This window comes from Furipterus horrens, unplaced genomic scaffold (assembly GCF_987537825.1).
Source record: "Furipterus horrens unplaced genomic scaffold, mFurHor1.1.pri manual_scaffold_9, whole genome shotgun sequence".
Classification (NCBI taxonomy): domain Eukaryota; kingdom Metazoa; phylum Chordata; class Mammalia; order Chiroptera; family Furipteridae; genus Furipterus; species Furipterus horrens.
Window position 1 is genome coordinate 12,201,879 of NW_028327179.1, and position 13,630 is coordinate 12,215,508.

A 13,630-nucleotide genomic window follows, 5' to 3' on the forward strand; every position below is an offset into this window, starting at 1 on the left:
TTAATTTACTATTTGGAATGACAGACAAACCTGTATTAAAATGCTAAAACCAGTGCATTGATGGCATCTTTATATCGAATGAGACTATAAAATACATCTCTAACTCCAAGAAATGCTATGGCTTTTCCAATACACACAAGGACACAAGTTAACATGTCCCTATCAGATAAGCTACTCACTAGCTGGCTAAGTTTGGTGACACTCTGCTGTAGATAAGCCTACTTTTTGCCTGAGTTTTTCCTCTCCTCTCCTGTCCTCTCCCTTTCTTCTGCCCAAGTTCTGAGAGTACACAAAAGTTCTGCAGTAGGACTATTTGGGTCTAGATATCCAGAATTGACAGGAACCCATTACCCAACCTCTCATTTTATGAGTCAGAAAGACAAGGCATCCAGAGGTGGATGGATTTGATTTAGAGACCATAGCATCAGGACTCTTGTTTTCTAAATAAAACGAGGGTGGCTTAGAACCTGAAGCCAGTGCACGTCTTAATTCTAAATTTCTGATTTGATTTTTCACGTTCTCACTTATTCTATGTGATTTGTTTCAGGCTGGATATTGTTTAAGTTTTCCCACTTCTTGTTTACTAGCCAAGTCCTCAATTTTGAGGCCATTAGGATTACTGAATCTTTTTTTTTAGAGAGGGAAAGAGAAAGGGGGAGGGAGAGAGGGAAACATCGCTTTGTTGTTTCATTTATTTATTCCTCCATTGGTTGGTTCTTGTATGTGCCCTGATGGGGGATGGAACCCATAACCTTGGCTTTTGGGAAGATGCCCCAACCAACTGAGTAGCCACCCAGGGCAGGATTACTGAATCTTTGAACCGACCTCCCAGTTGAATTTTTCTGCCCATCTTGTTTGAACAATAAAATGTTGGGCTACTTGCTGTTAAAGACATATATTCTTAAAATATGAAGACAGAGAACAGGTGAAATTCAACATATATATATTTGATGTTGTTTTTAAATATAGACAAGGGGAGAATAAATGAAAGAGCAGTTGCCTGCACCCAAGTTCAACCTTCATTAAGTTGTCAAGCGATATCAGCTAGAAAGGGCTTAGAGATACAAGGAATAGTACAGGCGTTTTCTTAACTCTAAATCTTTTTTTTTCTTTTTCTTTTCTGTTTGTGTCTCTTTAGTTTGTGGCACAGCACAGCTTCCTGAATTGTTCTTGTCTGTACACCTACACCTACACATACACAAACTCCAATCCAAATAATTAATATAAAGTTTCCTTGCAACACAACTTTCTATATTTTCTTTCCTCCATGGGGTTCTACTGATCTCAGCAGAACCTGCTGCCCAAAGGGACATTTATGGCTGTCAGTATTTGAAAAGCTGAACTGGAATCCCTGTAGCTTTAGACCTTATTTTTAATAACACCAGTCACCAAATATAGCTGACCTTCTATTGCAGAACTGCAAACAAAATATCAGTCAAGGGTCTCTGCTTGAGGACTCTAGCCTTATAAACAATGTGGCCTTTTGGGGGGTGGGGGAAATTCCAAACCCCCATTACACCCTGCGAAATGTTCTAAAAAGACTGCATTTGGGGTTTATTGGAAATAAAAGACACATGTCTCTTTCAACATTTCCAGCCACAACCAAAATATGTCTCCATTTTTTAAACAGCCTATTACATTTTTTAGTGTAAGAAACATGTTCGTAAAACATCTAGTCCTAAGGCTAATCTCTAGAAATCAGATTGTTTTGCGCTTTCATTTTAGGCTTGGGTGGTTCCTTGGTTTGGGGGGAAAATATGCAGTTGTTTGCAAAGGAAAATAAAAGAGAAATTACTGAATTAATTAATTTTTAAACAGGGATACTTTTTATCCGTACTGGACGGTTTACAAAAGATAATCTGCTTCCTTTTAAAAGACAAATCGCCACAGAACCATAAGAAAAACGCAGAAAGCAATGATTTTGAATAGTAGGAGTTCCTCTCCCCGCCCCCCCTCCCTTCATATCAGCCACACGGTTCCGGGAAATGGTCCATCCTGGGGAACAAACGGGGCCCCGGTTCCAGGAGCGCAGGGGCAGCGCGGGGCGCCCCCGGAGCCCCGGGAGCTCGGCTCGCGCGCTCGGGCCGCACGGGCAGCGCGGGCGCGGGAACTCCGGCGCCGCCAGGGTGGCGTCGGGCGCGGCTTTGAGCGCCGGCCTCGTGGCGGCCGGCCCGTGCGCCTGCCTCGGGAAGACGCCCCGGGTCTTCGCGGGGGCCCGCCTTCTCCCACCGAATTCTTCCGCAGACGCCTCTGCCCGCTTTCTCGTCCGTCCCGGACCCCGGGGAGCAGCATCGGGCTCCTCCCGGCGTGCGGGCCTCGAGGCGGGCTCGGGCGGCCTGGGGCCCACGGGGTGCTCGGCCTAAGCCGGGGGGTGGGCAGTGAACAGAGCCTGAGTCGGGGCGCATCCCCTGGGCCTGCGGAGGGCCCCGCTTTGTCTCCAGGGGCCACTAGGCCTCACAGGCTCTCATTGTTTTCCCGCCAGCAGCGCCCTGCTTCCAGGTGCCCCGCGAGGGAAAAGCCGGAGCCAGGAGGCGGCGTGGCCGGCCTCCTGCGGGCGAGGGCCTCCGGGCTTCCATCCCGCGAACCTCGGGAAGCCGGGCCCCCTAGTTCAGGTTCTCAGGATTTGAAAGGGGGAGAGAGATTTCACTCCCTGCTGGCTGCCTCCTCCCAGATATGTTCAAAATACATGTAATTGAGTAACATTCTTCGCCTTTTAGTTCAACTGCGATGTCTTGGAGGCTGGAGGTGGGGGTTTCTAAACGCTGGGTGTACCTAGAGAGACCAGTGCCCCTTCAAGCAGGGAAGCATCCCACGCAAATAGCCTCTGGTTGCTGCAAGTCTCCCTTCTTTCTAGAAGGTCGTCTGTACCTCTCCCCATCCTTTCAGCTGAACAGTCGCTTTCCAAGGGACGCTTTGCCCCACGACACCTATAGCAGCGACTGTCCACGTGCGCTCGTCTTCGCTCCCTCAAGGGGATCTTAAGCTTCTGGAGGGCAGGGCCCTTGACTTCCAGTAACACGAAGAGATAATCCCTGTAGGGCTCTTACCTTTTCTTTACTCTCAGAGTCTCGCCATTACACACTAAGGTGACTGTTCTTGTTGACACTTGTTTTATCCTCTAAAATATACGTGGTTTGTCAGTATCCTGAAAATCTGGTATTTATTAAGAATTATTCTGAGCCAGGTAATGACCAATACTATGTCACATACTTTACATACATTGTCGTTTCATCCTTAGCCCCAAGAAGGAGGTACTGTTTATTATTTGTTATTTTACAGATAAGGAAATGGAAGGGTTACAGGATATTAAGTAACTTGTCCACTGAACCCAGAGCCCAAACTCTTACCCACTTTGTTGTAGTGCTTCTCCACAGGGCCAGCCACACGAGTGCTCTATCAAGAGTTATCAAGCTGTCGTTGTTGGTACATGTACTATAGTGGGTAATTGCTTACTGATAAAGAATTAGAGAGCTGGAAAACCTGTGTAATACCAGACTTAAGTGCAAACTGTGACTACACAATCTTGGGGAAATAAGCAAATGACAAATATTTGAGTGAAAACAAAGCTAAAGAGAGGTCAAATTTAACAATAAAGTCAACGAGGGGACAACTTTAACAATAAAAGACTTTTTTTCATATCTGACACTAATTGATTAAGGGAATTCTTTGCAGAGAGAAGAAAGAAATGATTTATATTTATTCACAAGTTATGTCTGTGGCACACCCAATATGTGGACAGAAATGGAAATATTCAATATAAAATACAGGTATTTTGTCTTTATGAAAACTAACATCCATAGGGCTGGAAACATTTGAATGTATGACATTCCACCCCACAGTCTTCATTTGGTTATTTTATGTACTGGAAACCCAGTCACAATCTACATTTAAGAACAACAACAACAACAAAAGAATAATTTATGTTCACCCAAAAGGGCTAGTCCTCATAGTTTACTTCTTAGCACTTCTTGACTAAAAATAACCAGAGGAACCAGTTTCAATGTGGTTTGAAGAAACATATTATGAGGCCTAAAAAGAACCAGTCTTTAGAAGCCGGTTATTCTCAGAACTCAATTTACACAAAGTCAGATTAAGAGTTGTATGTAGAACCCTGACCAGTGTGGCTCAGTTGGTTGGGCATCGTCCTGCAAATTGAAAGGGTCGCTGATTCCATTCCTGGTCAGGGCACATACCTGGGTCGCAGGTTCAGTACCCATCTAAGAGACAAATCAATCGATGTTTCTCTCCTGATTTCCCTCCTTTCCTTCCTCTCTCTCTCTAAAAAAAGAAAAAAAAAGAAAGAGTTGAATGTAGAAGAACATAACTTTGCTTCCCTCTACCTTTTTAACTTTTATAGTGTACAAGGACTTGGCGTAATTATAAACATTGCAATATTTCTAATATTTTTTAGTTATAGAATGATAGAAAGTAAGACAAGAAAAGACATTAAAAGTAATCTAATCTGGTTTTTCTATTTTACAGGTGAAGAAACTGAGACCCAGAAATGTGCCAGCAGCAATAGAGGTAGGAAAAAGAATTTTCCTTGTATCTTTAATAAAAACTTAAATGGGTATTAAAAATTGCAAGCAAACATCTCAGGCTAGATATATTAATAATAATTATTAAGTATAGTAATTATGGTAATTACAATAATAATAAAATACTGAAGATTTCAAAGTTGTTAAGAATAAGTAGGTAAGAATAATGAGAGATATGGCCAGAGGGTTTCTATCTCCCTGCTTACCTCCATGAATTCTACAGAAAGGGTGACTGACTGCTCAGATACCTTCTGTCCCACGGGTAAAGAGAAATTGGCCGTCCCACTTTATTTCTTCCATATCAGAAATTCTGTGTATGGTTTGACAGATGAGACAGAGACAAAAGCAAAAAGAAAGTCAAGCTTCTTAATTACCCTGCTCAGTCATTCAGATGGCATGTCAGCGCCCTGGTTGCTGCTTGATTCAGGAACCATGGAAGTTGAGGGGGTATTCTGGCTTTATTGGTGTGTTCCCTAAGGACCACAAGGACTTAACTTGCAATTCATTATCTGAGATTTAAAAAACAAAATTCCTTCTATGAGAGAAATCCAGACTTCAGTAATTTGTGACAACTTATCAAAATTTTTTTTCATTTTGAGTTGGCATACAGTGTTATATTAATTTTAGGTGTACCACGTACTGATTATTCATTTATATACCTTACAAAGTGGTCACCCTGATAAGCTAGTATCCATCTGACCACACATAGTTATTACAATACAGTATTCCCTCACTTATCGCGGGTATTATGATCCAGACCCCTCCATGAAATAGGAACCTTACATTTATTCTACACTCTTAAACCTATGTAACTTTAACAACACATGTATACAGTACTGCAAAATCCCACAATATAACAAAAAATCTGCGATAAATAATTAAATATAATATTTTTAAAAATCCAGTGATACAGTGAGGCCGCGATAAGTGAACCGCGATATAGCAAGGGACTACTGTAGTATTGACTGTATTCCTTGTGCTATACTTTACATCCTCGTGACCGTTTTTATAAGTGGCAATTTCTACTCTTAATTCCTTTCAAATACTGTATGATTTCACTTATATATAATATAAAAAACAAAATAAAATGAACAAACAAAACAGGAACAAACTCATAGATACACTAATGTTATGTCATAAAGATTATCTGCATTTTTATGGCATATTTTGAATTTAATGATTGGTTAAAACAGTCAATGTACCATTAATTATTACATCGAACACTTCTTTTGTCTCTTTTATTCTTTTCTTTCCTGTAGGATTGGCTAATATCTGAACCTTTTACGTTCAGGCAGTATCTTACTATGAGTCAGAAAAGGCCATGCCTTTGCTCTCAGTAGCCTCATCTATTTCCAGCACAGCCATGGTGAAAGTTCTAGAGATGACATATATCAGCAACCATGTCTAGTGGTGTGGAAGGGCAGGTGGCAGAGTCACAGTTTGGGGCAGGGGCAGCTGTCTCCTCACTAGACTGACTCTGTGGTGGCATTTAGCTCTGGCTGCCGAGTTTTCCATTTTTCAAGCTGGATTTCCAGTCTTCTTAGCACATTTCTGAGTTACACAAATGTTCCTTTTCCAATCAAATCGGCAACAGTCAGTATTTTTTGCTTACAACAAAGAATTCTGATACACCTTCCACGTGTTAACACCAAATGTTGGTGCTTTGACATGTTTTAGGGTCTGTAGGATATGGCCTGGAATTGTGGGATGGAAGCTGGACTACGTGATTTCGAAAGTATCCGTATAGGATGGGCCAGATGGCAGCTTCTTCAAATTCCATTTTTTCTCTTTTTCCAGCCAAGGTTTTGTTTTGTTATTTTGTTTTTAAATATACACCCCGTAGCGTTGTTAAACCTAAACAAATACATAAAAGCCAAAGATGGCTCTTTTCTTTGTTCACCAAGAAAACACAAACTTATCTAATTGAATTGTAAAAGAGAACTTATTTCCTATTTTATTTTATAGTTTTCCTGTCTTGTCTTCATGAATGTTTATTTTTCTGAGGCTGGGCCTATATGTGCCGAAGTAGCTGAGGCTTATTGACAGCTTATGTTGTGCTGGGCGCTATGCTAAACGCATCACATGGATTCGTCCACAACACTATGAAGTGTAGGTGCTATTACAGTCTCCATTTTAAAGAAGAGGAAAATGAGGAGAGAGGTCGCCCAGCTGGAAAATGGTGAAGTTTACTTTTAAACCCAGCAGTCTGACTCCTGAGCACTCATTCTTAATAACATTGTATATAGTCTTTCTCCTAACTGGTTTGACTGACCCAATTTTTCCTTTTCTTGCCTCCCCCTGCCATCTCCTCGCCTCTCATTTTTCCCTTTCTTATCTGAGAATGACATGAAGACGTCCAGTCCAGTCCCTGATTGAGCATCTATAATTGTGTGAGGCGGATGATGCTTCGGTACCTATTGCTGCAGGTGTCCTTTGGTAACACCTAGAGATTTGCTCTTCTGGCTCTAAGAATTTCTTCTGCCTTCATCTCTTCCTGACCTCCACTAACTCTATTCCTTCCCCTTCTCAGAAATTCTCTCATCTCCTTACTCTGGTTTCTTTCTTGCTGCTTTGTATTTGAATCATGTCTCATGACTGATCCTTCATTAATGAAAACATTTACTCAGGGATGATGTAAAATTTTTCAGAGAGAAGATGCCAACCCTTTTGAAGGAGTGTACAAATCATTGTGAAACATAACCTATTACCTAATTTATGTCACATGACATTATTTATTAATATTTTATTAGAATTTAGTTAAACATTTCAGAGAAGGAAAACTCTGATTCCAAAAAACCTCCGCTGCCTTGCGGCATACCTCTTCAGGGGAAAGGCTAAGGGAGTAAACCCCGACAGAAAATCCGGAGCCGGAGTCCCTAAGGCGGTTTGACGTTGTAGTCAACACCGGCAACTCCTGCGGCGCACCTGAAGCCAAGCTGTATTGACTCCGTCTTTCCCTTGGATCCTTCAGCTGCGAAGAGAGGGGGGGTCTGCTGCATGGGCAACAGCAGATCCTCCATATCACCCTGCCCAGGCTCTGTAGCTTCAGCCTCACTGGAGAGGACACTCCAGCGTCATCGCAAGATGTCGATTCAACACGGGAGGAGACAGATACCGTGTCACTCCCGAGTCGGACTGCACAGCCATTCTCGGCGGTGCAGATAGACTCTTAAGAAGCTACACCATCGTCTCTCGAGACGGACGGCTGCCGACGACGAGTTAAACATTTAAACTTTTAGAATTTTATTATCAAAGTTTTATAGAGTACTTGGAGGTGACATTTCTTTCTCCCCAAATTACCTTTAATTATGGTTGGAACAGTGACTGACATATGATTTTGGGGCTCTTTTTATAAAGTGTATTTTATTGATTATCTTGGTACAGTAGTCCCAATTTTTTTCCCTTCGCTCCCCATTTCCCACTACCCCTCTTCCCTCCAGCAATCCCACCCCCTTAGTTCATGTCCATGGGTCGTGCATATAATAAGTTCTTTGGCTTCACCCTTTCCTATATTATTTTTAACTTCCCCCTGTCTATTTTGTATCAACAAATTATGCTTCTTAATCTCTGCACCATTTCCCCATTTCTCCCCCTCCCCCTCCCAGCTGATAACCTTCCAAATGATCCACATACCTATGATTCTGTTTCTATTCTGGTTTGCTTAGTTGAATTTTGTTTTTATTTTTTAGGTTAAGTTGTTGATAGTTGTCATTTTAGTGTTCATAATTTTGGTTTCCTTTTTCTTAAGTAAGTCCCTTTGACATTTCATATAATAGTAGCTTGGTGATGATGAGCTCCTTTAGCTTTACCTTGTCTGGGAAGAACTTTATCTGTCCTTCCATTTTAAATGATAGCTTTGCTGGATAGAGTAATCTTGGTTGTAAGTTCTTGCTTTTCATCACCTTGAATACTTCTTGCCAGTCCCTTCTTGCCTGCAAAGTTTCTTTTGAGAAATCAGCTGATAGTCTTATAGGCACCCTTTTGAGGGTAACTTTGCTTTTCTCTTGTTGCTTTTAAGATTCTCTCTTTATCTTGAATGTTTGTCATTTTAATTATGATGTGTCTTGGTATGGTCCTTCTTGGGTCTAGCTTGTTTGGGACTCAGTGCTTCCTGGATTTGTATTTCTATTTCCTTTGCCAAATTTGGGGAGTTTTCCTTCATTATTTTTTCACATAAGCTTTCAGTTTATTGCTCTTTCTCTTCTCCTTCTGGCACCCCTGTGGTTCAGATGTCGGCATGTTTAAAGTTGTCCCAGAGGTTCCTAAGCCTCTCCTCATTTTTTAAAATTCTTATTTCTTCATGCTATACTGGTTGACTGTTTTTTTCTTCCTTATGTTCCAAATCATTGATCTGAACCCTAGTTTTCTTCCCTTCACCATTGGTTTTGTGTGGATTTTCCTTCGTTTCATTTAGCATAGCCTTCACTTCTTCCCCTATGTGGTTGCCATACTTAAGCATATCTGTCAAGCTTGTGAGCATCTTTATCACCGGTGTTTTGAATTCTGTATCTGTTGGGTTGGCTATCTCCTGGTCTGTTAGGTTGGCTAGCTCTTCATCACTTAGTTCTCTCACGGGAACCTTGATCTGTTCCCCTTTTTGAGCCATACTCCTCTGTCTCCTCATGCTTGTTTGCCTCTGTGTCTTACGCAGAGCTGTCTCTCCTGTTAGGTTGTAAGTGGTGGAGCCTTAGGTATTCCTCAGTAGAGGGTAACCTGTTTCACCACGTTGTGGTGCTGTGTGTGTGGGAGGGGTCTGAGAGGGAACAATGCTGCTTGCTTAACACTTGTCCTTTTTTCCAGGGACTTCTCCCACTTCGTATGGGACTGGCACCTCTCTAGATGTTGCCCTGGCTGTTGTTCCTGGAGTGGGTGGGTCTGTGGATGTTCTAGGACATTGGGGGCCCTTTAATCAAGCAGACTGTTGAGAGACCAGTAGTTTCTTCCTCTGCTCCAACCCCCACTGGTTTGCACAGTCAAAAGCAATGAGGCTTTATTTTCTCAGGAGCTGGGACTGTGAGCTGCGTAGTCTGGTTTGGTGTTGGGAGCTCCCCAGGTATCCCTCCCGAATTTTTTAAACATGTGACTGCACTTCCCACCAGCCTGCTGCTGCCACTGCTGCTGCTGCTGCTGTTGCCGCCGCCACCACCACACCACATCCTCTCTGCCCAGGCTCCACCCCTACTACCTGCTTGGATGAGTATTTCTTCTTTATATCTTTGTTGGACTTCCATGCAGCTTGATTTTCTGGAACTTCTGGTTGTTTCTGGTTTTGAGGTAGTTGTATTCCTTCTTAGTTGTGAAGGGAGATGCAGCGCATCTGTCTACGCCTCCATCTTGGCCAGAAGTCTGATTTGGGTTTTATGATGACTTTTGCTACAGAATATAAGGTATCTGGGAAATGTCAACATAAACTTTATGCTCCCAGTTTTCCTGTGAAAGGCAAGAGACTGGAAAGAGAAGAGGGTAGAATTATAGAAACTTGGAGCTTTTCAAGTGCTTGCTCATTAGAAAAGATAAAAAGGGAGGATACAATAGATAGAAATGACCCTGGGGAGATTGTGTGCTTAGGGAAAAAAGGGGATCTAATTTTGGGAAAATTCTGTAGATTGAGTCTAAGGATGCTACTGACTCAGAGTTCCTTTGGTTTAAAGGTGATCAGTTTCCAGATCCAGTGCTAGAATTCTGGAATATATGAGAGACTAGAAGTTTTTTAAATTTCTGGTTCAAAAAAGAAAATAGAAATAGGAGCAAGTATAAAAGCAAAGATAATTTACCCATAGTTAACTAATGTGTCTATGCAATTATATGTGTGTAGATATATATATATGAATGAAGAGCCTTTTTTCCTGATGCCACACTGCTCACATTGTTCACCTTTCTTCTTGAGTTCCATCCAAAAGCCAAGCCTTATTATTATTATTTTTTTGCCCCTGGGACTTTGCAACCTGGGGTGAATCCCCCTTCTCCATTTTTTCCTAAAACCTTGAGCTTAGCTACGTGTTGCTTCCTCAGAGAGGCCCTCACTTAGAACCTTCTTTGTTTTCTCAGCATACTTACCACAGTTTGCAGATGTATACATTTTTGGTCTCTCCTTCTAGGTCATAAGCAACTTATGTCCTGAAAGCTTTTCTATCTCTTCACTGATCACAGAGTAAATGCTCAGTAGACACTGAATGAATGTTTATATTAACTAGGGTCTGGCTAAGCTGCTGTAACCAACTTAAAATATGGCTGAACTTTAATTCTCTTACATGTCAAATTTCAGAGGAATGTAAGAGCGCAGACAGGTGAGGTACCTGAGCACCAGGCGGTCATTCGCAACCTGGGTTTCTCCCATTTTGCTGCTCCGACATTCATTCCTTAGGTCTTGTCTGCATGGTTAAAGCTGTGTTACCTCCACCCTTCCACTCAAGTATTTAAGAAGAGGGATAGAGGGAAAGTGGAGGGCAAGCGATTTCCTATAAAGTAAGCAACTTGGAAATGGCACACATCACTGCCCCTCACGTTTTCTTGTGGTAATCTTAGTCATGGAGCCACACCCAGATGCTGCAAAGGCGACTAGGAAACGTTGTCTCATGGGTGGCCACAGGCCATCTAACATGGAAGAAGGAGGGAGCAAGCATTGTGAGTATGGTGAAATAACTAACCATCTGTTTCATTGTTGGATAAATGCTTGCTCAAAGAATGAATATGCATCCTCATATTCTCAGGGATAAGGGCTTGAGGACTGTGTTTTAGAACCCCAGAAGATACATATGTGATACTAAACTATTCGGCACTAAGATAACATCAATATGTTTCACGTCAGCCTATTCACCTGCAAATTGGGGGGCAAGGGGAGAGTTAAAAATCTAAGAAAGTTGAAACTGAGCAAAGGTGGTGCAGGGCAGCTCAGGTATTGTGAGTACAAACCTGGCTTTGTCAGAATTTGGAGACAAAGTCTCTGCCTTCAGCAAACTTCCAGAAGTAAGGCTTTAACTGCTACAATGAGGTAAGACTTCCCTCTTATCATTCGCTGTCAAGAAGGGAGCTATTCTGAAGCAAGGACATTACTTGACTATCAGCCTTTACTCTGTTATCCTAAATTTGACACCAACAGTCTGAAATTCTAAGGCCCCAAGTAGAGCAAAACCAAGTGATAACTATTTTAAAAGATATGGATGAAATGCATGCATCCTGATACAAAAATAACACTTTAATAAATGCAGTCTGAGTATGGAGTTGTATGACAATGCTTGCACCTGTCCTCTCCTACCAGTGGCTAAGGGAATCTTGGCAAGGCTTATAATCATCTGACCTTCCCACATGACTACAGATGAGAGGAAGGGGCCCAGCTGCTGCCGCAGCCTGAGTTGTCTTTATGTTTGTGGCTACAGGAGACACTGGTCTTGGCGCTAGCCTCTGCTGCCTTAAATTCCCTCAGCACAAGGAAGGTAACCATCCCTCTCCCATTTGGCCAAAAGATTAGGGGACCCATTTTGCCCTTTCTCTGCCTTTTGCCCTGTCAAATTACTATAAACTGAGCTCATGGGTCTGTCCTCTGTGAAAGTGGCCCCAGGGAGAGGGAGAGTGAATTCCTGCTCCCCTGTCCTCCTTTAGTGTTTTCTATTTGTCAGAGCGCTTCTCACTTTGGGACTTTGGGACTCTTCTTTGTAAACTGCTTCAGGAGAGAGACTATATCTTATTAATCATTGATTCTTTCTGCCTTGTAATACCTGGCACATGGTAGGCACTTGATAAATGTTTGTTGAACACATGCGTGAGTGAATGAGGGAACAATTCTTTGGGTTCTTTCTGTAGCCTCTTAGCTCTTCTGCTGTGGTCCATAACTTCCCATGGTTACAAATACAAAATATGATTTCAAGTTCTTCCTTGATTCCAAAATATTTCCTTATTTGCTTACTGAAGTTAAAACTCAAAATTCTTTAATGAAGAATTGACCTTTCATTATACAATGAGGTGTAAAATGGTTCAAATATAAATGTTGCTGGAATTAACATACTGACTAAAGCTCATTGAAACCAAAGTGTAACCAATCAGTCAATCAAAAAGTGTAAATAACTGATACTGGAGTCTTTTCTGTTTTGACAGGGGGTGGAGGTCAGAGAAAAGTTGGTGCTTCAGGCTTAGTGAGGGTGAGAGAGGATAGGAGGTCAAAGGGTCATCTAGGTAGAAACAGAACATAGAAAGGGGATCTAGAGATCACTGATTGAGCAAGTCCTTAAAGTCTCGATTTTAGAGAGAAGTGTAGCACAACTGCTCATGTTGCAATTTTGTGAGAAAAATGTGGAGAACTATGTTGCATGAAAACAATTGCTTTATAGGACTTGTTAAGATCTGAGTGTTTGTGCATGTGTGCACTTTAAAATGTTGACTTTACTGCAGAGGAACTGCATTTTTAAAGAGAAGTTAATTAAAGTCATATAATGTAGATTGTATCCCAAAATATCTCTTCTCGTGAGAGAATGATTTGAGTACTTAGCATAACTGACTATGTGATATTGGAGATGGCCCCAGATGGGGAAGAGTAGAAGTTGTGACAAGATTCTACTTTGAGTTGGAGCCACCGAAATGGGCACTGCCATCATCTACATTTTATGGCAAATTGCTGTTATCAAAGGAACTCTGGTACCTCAGATTATTCAGGTTGAGCTGCTTAGATAGCGCAAGGCACTTTGAAAACTTCTGGTTAGTTCTCTCAGTGCCTTTGGAAGTTGAGAGCAAATATGTGTCAACAAAGGCCCAGTTCTACACAACTGGTTGAAAATTGGTTGCGCAGGCAGTTCCAAATGATCAGTTTGACTAGTTTCCTTTTTTTAAAATCTCCCTCAAATTGGAGTTGAATTAGACTATTGGTTTGAGAGTCAGATGCCCAAGGTTTTAGTTTCAGGGTCCTCACTAAGTAGCTGTGTAACATATCACAGTTCACTTCTCCTCTCTGGGTCCAGGTGAGATACTATATAAACCTCAGGGCTCATTCCAGACTTAACACTTTCTATGTTTCTACTCAGTGCAACAACTAGAGTATTTGACTTAGCCAACCAGTAGCCAAGCTTGGATTAGAACACATATTTCATAATCCATTTAACCTC